Here is a 7,686-nt window from a genome sequence, read left to right on the forward strand (position 1 = left end):
AGGAAGAAAGGGAAGTATGGAATCGATCGTAGTGTAATAACTCTTGTTTTGCTTCCATGCCACTTGCTTTTATGATGTTGAAAACGCAATGCCCCCCAGCTTCTCTGTAGGACACCACAGAACCCTCTCCCTAGACAGTTGTTGGGCTACACAAGCTTCATCTACAGAACACACTATGTGGATTGTTAGCTAAAGGGGCAAATTTTAACCTTCTTTCCTCCTCAAGGATCTCACGCACATGGAAAAAGTCAGCAGCTGGAAGCCACCATTGGCAATTGGCCTACCAAAATTTATTAGAAACTTGGTCAGAAAGGTTAAGGAAAGTCAAGGCTTCCAGCCACCTCCCTTGCTCATTGTGTGTTCAGGCCAGCACATACACACAATACTTATTCCTGCAGGCTCGAGGCAGTCTTTGAAAGAGCAAAGGTAAGCAGACCCCTTAGATTCAGCCTAATGATTCGGCATCCTGACTGTTGTCTCAAGCTGCCCATTTGTTCCCACCCTTTGCATGCTGCGCTCCTGAAAGGCACTGAAGGATCGGTCAGTAATCCTCCATCCCCTGTGTGCTCCAGAAAGAAATCACCTATTTTTGAAAGGCTTCACTCTAAATGAAGTTTAGTCCTCCAGCAATTTGAGGGGAGAGGGGGGAGGATCATCTTAGCATGAGTCTTCCCTGTTCTTTTTTTTAAAATGGTTAGCCTCATAGTAAAAATCAAGAAGACAGCTATTCCTGGGCAAGCCTTCAGGACTTTCTGATAATGCGAGGAACTGAAAAGCCGAGAAGGTATGCTGAACACCTGTTCCTTATGCCCTAAGGATGGATTTCAGAAATCTGAGCCTCTGCACAGGTGATTCTCACTCAAGGTGTAAACTCTGATTTGGCTTTCTCATTGCCACACCCTCCCCCGTCAACTGGTGAGCCCCACTTTCCTCTTGCAAAGTTGGATGTTAGAGGAACAAACAGAGTTTTAAAAAACCCTGAATTTCCTCTGCTGTTGTCTTTGATGGAGAGACACACATCCCTCTACCTCATTTAAGAAGATCTGACCAGTTCTGACCTGATTTAAGATACCAGCTGGGAAGTCTGATTACTACCTGGGAGCCTAGTCGAAAAAGAAACAGGATCAACATATCCCACTGGTAGCGAGTTAGGTTAACTAGAGAACTTAGTGATGATGGTTACCAAGGTGAGCAACAAGTAGGAGGAAAAGGGACCCAGAAATCAGAGGAGACAGAGGACAGTATACATAAATGACACAAGCCCAAGGACCCAACTTTCCTGACACCATGAGGTCCTCGATGTTCCTGTCCCACTACAAGCAAACATCTTAGAGAAAAAAGTAGCAGTGGAAGGAGGTGACTAGAGAATCTGAGCTATTATTGGGCAAAAGAGACAGCGTTATTCAGGGTGATAAGAGAAAGAGAGAGCACGTAGAGGAACCAAGCTTTCTCTGTACAACTGAGTTGTAGTGGGAATAAGACTGAAGCCCAATATACACACATCAATATACTCAGATCAGATTTGTAACAAAACAGCACCCTGTGGCATCTACTACAACCTCTAGGAGAGTTTACCATTTGGAGCTTTGAGGTCATAAAAACGTCAGAGGTGGGCTAATCATCTGCTGAAATCACCTAATTTTACAAGTAAGGAAACTGAGTCCCTGAGAGTTTAAGGTGACCCAACTCTTTGGTGGCAGAAGGAGAACAAAACCCCAGATGTCATGACCCAGTGTCCCCTCTCCCCTAACTATTCCTAATTACCTCTTAGTTCTGGATCCAAGAAGCCAGTTTTTCAACTTATCAATGAGTAATAAATATAGAATATTTTAAAACTATAAATACTTACATGAAGGAAAATGAAGGAATGGTACTAGACATTTTCTTAGTTCCTTTCCAGCTCTAACATTCTTTGATGAATAGCACACAGAAGCTTTGCTACAGCACAACCCCCTCTAGTGCATAATTCAGCATACGATGAGTATGAGTCTATTTTGGACCCCATCCAAGGAAGTTAATTCCTAGAAGTACTCGAAAGATTTTATACTCATCTATCGTGAAGCAGCCTAAAAATAAGGCTGAAAATAATGTAAGGAGAATAACAGTAATCTTATGTTACACTTGTATTATGTGCTAAACATCATGCTATCCCCCTGGTTTTCAAAAGGCACGTCATGACCTTTTCTGGGTCATGAATCTAGTGGGTCATGAACAATTTTTTAAATGAAAGTAGGAAAGAAAAGAGGGTGCATTATATGTATTAAACATTGTTTTATAAAACTTATGTTTCTGTCCTGTGGCTAGTGATTAACAGAAAAAGTTTCAAAGCCTCTGCCTCACCTCCAATCTTAACACCTGCCCTGCTAATTACCTATCATTAGCCCCATTGTATAAGTGAGGAAACAGGGACAGAGAGGATAAGTGATCTGGCCAAGCTGACAGAGCTAGTGAGTGGCCAAGCCAGAATCTAGAAACTACAACTGTTTGACTTCAAAATCTTGTGTTTTTACTTCTATTCTGGTTATAAATTATTAACCAAGGAACTGCAGTATTTGTTGCTGATCACATATTCTTTGTGAAGGCTACAGTGGTTTGTATTGAATCCAGTTAGAATGGAGAAATACAACATAGGTTCAAATGATGTATTCTGAAGAGAGTAAACTGTTTCATAGGCGCTGAAATGAGTATCTGAGACCTCTTCCTATAGGTGCTAGCTACGCCTAATATATTATTAATTTGCTGCTAAATGCATACATGGAATAACAATGGTTTTAATCCTCAAGTAACTTAAATACCAATCTCTACAAGTGTTAACATGTTTGAGAGAGTTTTTCAAATTTAATTCACACGGCATTTCTCAGTAGCATATTTCTTGATCAAACACAGACCTGGCACATGAGAAAGATAAAACAAATATATACAAAACACAGTCCCTAAACTAAACAATATTTTCATTCATTTGAGAACACAAACTATACACATATAAAGTCATCAGACTACACTATAATTCCACCTAAACTGTGAAGAAGAAAGGAAGACAACTCAGGTGCCATGCTAATTTTTAAAGGACTCATACAGTTCTATGGATTCTACCAGTAGCATTGCAAGTTTAGGCGCTGTTATTCGCACCCCTCAGATTTGAAAGCTCAAACTCAAAAGTAGGAGGTGACTGAAATGAGCATCTAATCTTGGTCTTTCTGATACCACTACCCAAAGTCTCTTTACAAACAGGTGGGCTTCCGGTAGACCAAGAGGTGGTTAGAGATTTTGAGACATGCTATGCAAACATTCCCGCTTTTTTTCCATATGAAAGAAATGTACTTTCTTTTTCTCCAGGGCTGCGTTTCTTATTGCTGTCAGGCAGCAATGTTCTCTTAAAAGAAATCCACATCTTTCTCTAAAGACAGGCCTAGAAAAGCCAAGCTTTCTCCCCTGACTGTTCAGTTCAGCGGCTGCCTTTCACCCTCACCTGCCGAGTGTAGAGGACATTATGGTACGATGCTATTTTCCATTGGCTCTGCTACTGGAGATTACAGCATGCAACTGTGACAAATGGATATTCCCATGAAATTCTTTAGTAGAGTGGGGCATTCCATTAACCACTGGCACTATCCCAACCCAAGTGAAACATTGGGTCATTTTTTTCTTGTGAGCAAGAAGTGAAGGGGGAAAATAAAGGATAGACTCTAATTACCTTTCCTATTTTTTTGTGTTGCATGTATTATGATAGCCGTATATTACAATTATTTATAATTAATATATGACAAGCTGTCAGCTAAAATTTAACAGGTGATTTGTCAAGAAGTTCCATTAACTCATACACAAAGCAGTGGATTTCAGTATTTCCAACAATAAAAGTGTGTTTTGGTTTTGCTGTTCTAAATCTACTGTGTCTAAATATTCAGAAGCCATCTCTCTTTGTATACTTGGAACATCTTTGAAAAAGACAACTCATGCTAACACAAATGGGTACTTTGTTAGTAACGTTAAGGAATAAGCGTATTTTTTGTCACTTTAACCTTTAAATGCTAATGTTTTCGTTAAGAAAATTAATTGCCTCGTGTTTATTTTGAAGTTTTAAACTTTTATGATTTTTATACATTTTAAATGGTGCCTTTAATAGTAAAGACAAAGCTGAATAGAGAGGAAAGTAATTGCCGTTACTTATATTCCGTTTAGTGTTTGTATCTTACACTAGAGAATTTTGAAATGAAGGAATATTTAAAAATACAGAACAAAATTAAGAAGTCACCAGAAAGCTAGTAATTAATCACTCAACAGAGGAGGAGGTTTACAGAGACCAGAAACTGATAGAACAGGCTCCCTTTTGCTGAATGGCAGAAGAATGGGGCAAGGATGGGAATGAATCACTGAGATTTCTTGGGAGGGATAACAAGATTCTTTAAAAGAGGAAAAGCTTGGTTTCAATATCTATCGAATGTCAATGTCATGGGACCTAACCTGGAGATGAAGTTAAATTTGAAACTACAGTTTTTTAGTTTTTTGGTTTTTGTTTTTTTGCGGTACGCGGGCCTCTCACTGTTGTGGCCTCTCCCGTTGCGGAGCACGGGCTCTGGACGCGCAGGCTCAGCGGCCATGGCTCACGGGCCCAGCCGCTCCGCGGCGTGTGGGATCTTCCCGGACCGGGGCACGAACCCGTGTCCCCTGCATCGGCAGGCGGACTCTCAACCACTGCGCCACTAGGGAAGCCCGACTACAGTTTATTATTGGTTCCCTGGCCAGAGTTGGTATTGTTTTAAGAGAATGAGAGAAAAGTAAAGCAGCATTTGTTTAATATATTTCATTTGCACAAGGCTGACTCATCTTTCAAGACTAGGATGTGCTGCAGGATGTTAATGTCTTGCCCGCAGCTACTGTGGAGGGTGCTAAATCTCCTTAACGAAAGAATGTGCTCCAAGAATCAATGGTTAGGGAGTTCCCTGGTGGAACAGTGGTTGGGAATCCACCTGCCAATGCAGGGGACACAGGTTCAAGCCCTGGTCCAGGAAGATCCCACGTGGCACCAAGCAACTAAGCCGGTGAGCCACAACTACTGAGCCTGCGTTCTAGAGCCCACAAGCCACAACTACTGAGCCCGCGCACCTAGAACCCATGCTCCGCAACAGGAGAAGCCACTGCCATGAGAAGCCCGCACACTGAAACGAAGAGTAGCCCCTGCTCGCCGCAACTAGAGAAACCCCGTGCACATCAACGAAGACCCAACGCAGCCAAAATATTAATTAATTAATTAATTTAAAAAAAAGATTCAGTGGTTAGAGAGAGAGGAAAAAAACAAAGAACAAAACCACAAGGGTAGGGCTTCCCTGGTGGCGCAGTGGTTGAGAGTCCGCCTGCGGATGCAGGGGACGCAGGTTTGTGCCCTGGTCCGGGAAGATCCCACATGCCGTGGAGCGGCTGGGCCCGTGAGCCATGGCCACTGAGCCTGCGCATCCGGAGCCTGTGCTCCACAACGGGAGAGGCCACAGCAGTGAGAAGCCTGCGTACCGCAAAAAAAAAAAAAAAACAAAAAAAACACAAGGGTAAAGTAAAACCCGAAGCACAGCAGCTTTTCAACACTATTAAGATTTCTGTGTCCACCAACAAAGTTGTCTTCACAGTTTTAGCAAGAAAGCCATACAGAGTCATGAAGTTATTTGTAAACGGTCTTTCAAATAGGGTTTCAGAAAATGATTTTCAGAAACTAACTCAGAATCGAAACACCACAAATTGATTTCTATGTAATAGGGAGTATATCTCTTCACAAGCTGGGAATTATAAATGACCAGTGACAAACCAGTCCTTGTATCCTGGACCGAGACCCCAGTTACCAGATTTCACCTTGCTTCCCAGGTGCAGCATAGCTGTGGATGTTTCCGCAGGCATCTGAGAGCAATTTTCAAGACCATGAACACAGCAAAGACATCAAGACGACTATTTTTTCAGCCACTTTTCAAACCTTTCTCTATCTTTGTCTTACACGCCTATATTTATCTTATTCTTCATTATGCCACTTGATTTCTACTGGGTGTGTCCATACTTGGCAAATGTTCTTTTTCCGTGGTTTGACAGCATATTCATGTCTGACTGGAGCCAAAAAATCTTATCGTAAGGCTTTAAGCACTGTATGTACTCCATAAATATGTGGGAAAGTAAAGGACGGGAAGGATGGAGCTAGGAAGAGAGAAAGAGGAAATGAATTGATTGATAAGTACTTATTTCATGTGAAACATCACTTTCTTTACAAAGTTTCCTGTAGTTCATTAAGTAGGGTGACTTTGTCCTACCTCTGGTCTCACATTCTTTTCTTTTCTTATTTCCTATGTCTCTGTCTTTTTTTGTGTGTATTCACACCCTATTAATCTCTGAACATCTCCACACTCTTATATATCACTATCAACAAGCACAGAAGCTGAACTATAAGCAGATCTCAAAAGATTTCTGCTAAATGACTTGATGGACGATGGATACCACTGTGGCTGGTCAGATGTCACCTTCAGAGTCCCTCCTATTGTGCCTGTGCTGAAAGGTACAGTGACAGAGAGTTTGGTTAAGAGTTAGGCCTCACTAAAACACACAACAAAATGTCACAGACAAGAAATCATAATAGAATCTGAACAGGAGTGGATGGATTCATACTTCCACAGAATTTTTTTTTAATTATTTTTCATTTTTGGCTGCACTGGGTCTTCGTTGCTGTGTGCAGGCTTTCTCTAGTTGCAGAGAGCCAGGGCTACTCTTTGTTGCGGTGTGTGGGCTTCTCATTGTGGTGGCTTCTCTTGTTGCAGAGCACAGGCTCTAGGCACATGGGCTTCAGCAGTTGTGGTTCACGGGCTTAGTTGCTCCGCGGCATGTGGGATCTTCCCAGACCAGGGCTCGAACCCGTGTCCCCTGCATTGGCAGGTGGATTCTTAACCACTGCACCACCAGGGAAGTCCCATAGAGTTCTTAATGAGAGTAATTACAGACTTTCATGGTTTCCTACAAGATGTCAAAATAACTGATCAGTTCAGTAGAAAAAAATCCTTCATACTGAACTTTGCATTTTTAACTAGGTACACTCTATTAGGTGGACAGAGCATTCATTTATCTGTACATTTTTTTCTTATATCATCACCTATATTATTCCAACGCATCCTGATTTTCAAAACTCATTGACCACATCTCCAAAGTTACTAGTAACACTAGACAGTTCCAGCAGAAATTTAAAGAGGCAAAACAAAAACTATTATTTCCCACATGTATTATTACTTTAGTCTATTCAATTCCGTGCTTGTTTTATAAATGTAGAAACACCATTCTTGGTTAGTTATTATCTGGTATTAATTCTTGAAGGTTGCATTTTGTCTCCTTACCACCAAAACCCATCTTTCTAATACAAACATCGCTAGTTTTCTTTGGACTAGTACAATAATAATTTTTTGTATATTCTTCTGCTCCTAATCTTTTTCTTATTGGCCCCAATCCATTCTCCACTGTGCTGCCCAATTAACTTTAATAAAGCACACGTTTGGTTATGTAACTTCCATGCTCAAAAATAAGTAAATAAAAAACCCTCAGTGGTTCATGATTATTGACCAAACTAAGTACAAATGTTCTACCGCATTCAAAGGCCACCACAAATGGAATGCTGCCTGAATCCATTTTTCCACTTTAAACTTCCACCTCTTTACGACCAATACCCTAAAC

Source organism: Lagenorhynchus albirostris, chromosome 7 (assembly GCF_949774975.1).
Source record: "Lagenorhynchus albirostris chromosome 7, mLagAlb1.1, whole genome shotgun sequence".
Lineage (NCBI taxonomy): Eukaryota > Metazoa > Chordata > Mammalia > Artiodactyla > Delphinidae > Lagenorhynchus > Lagenorhynchus albirostris.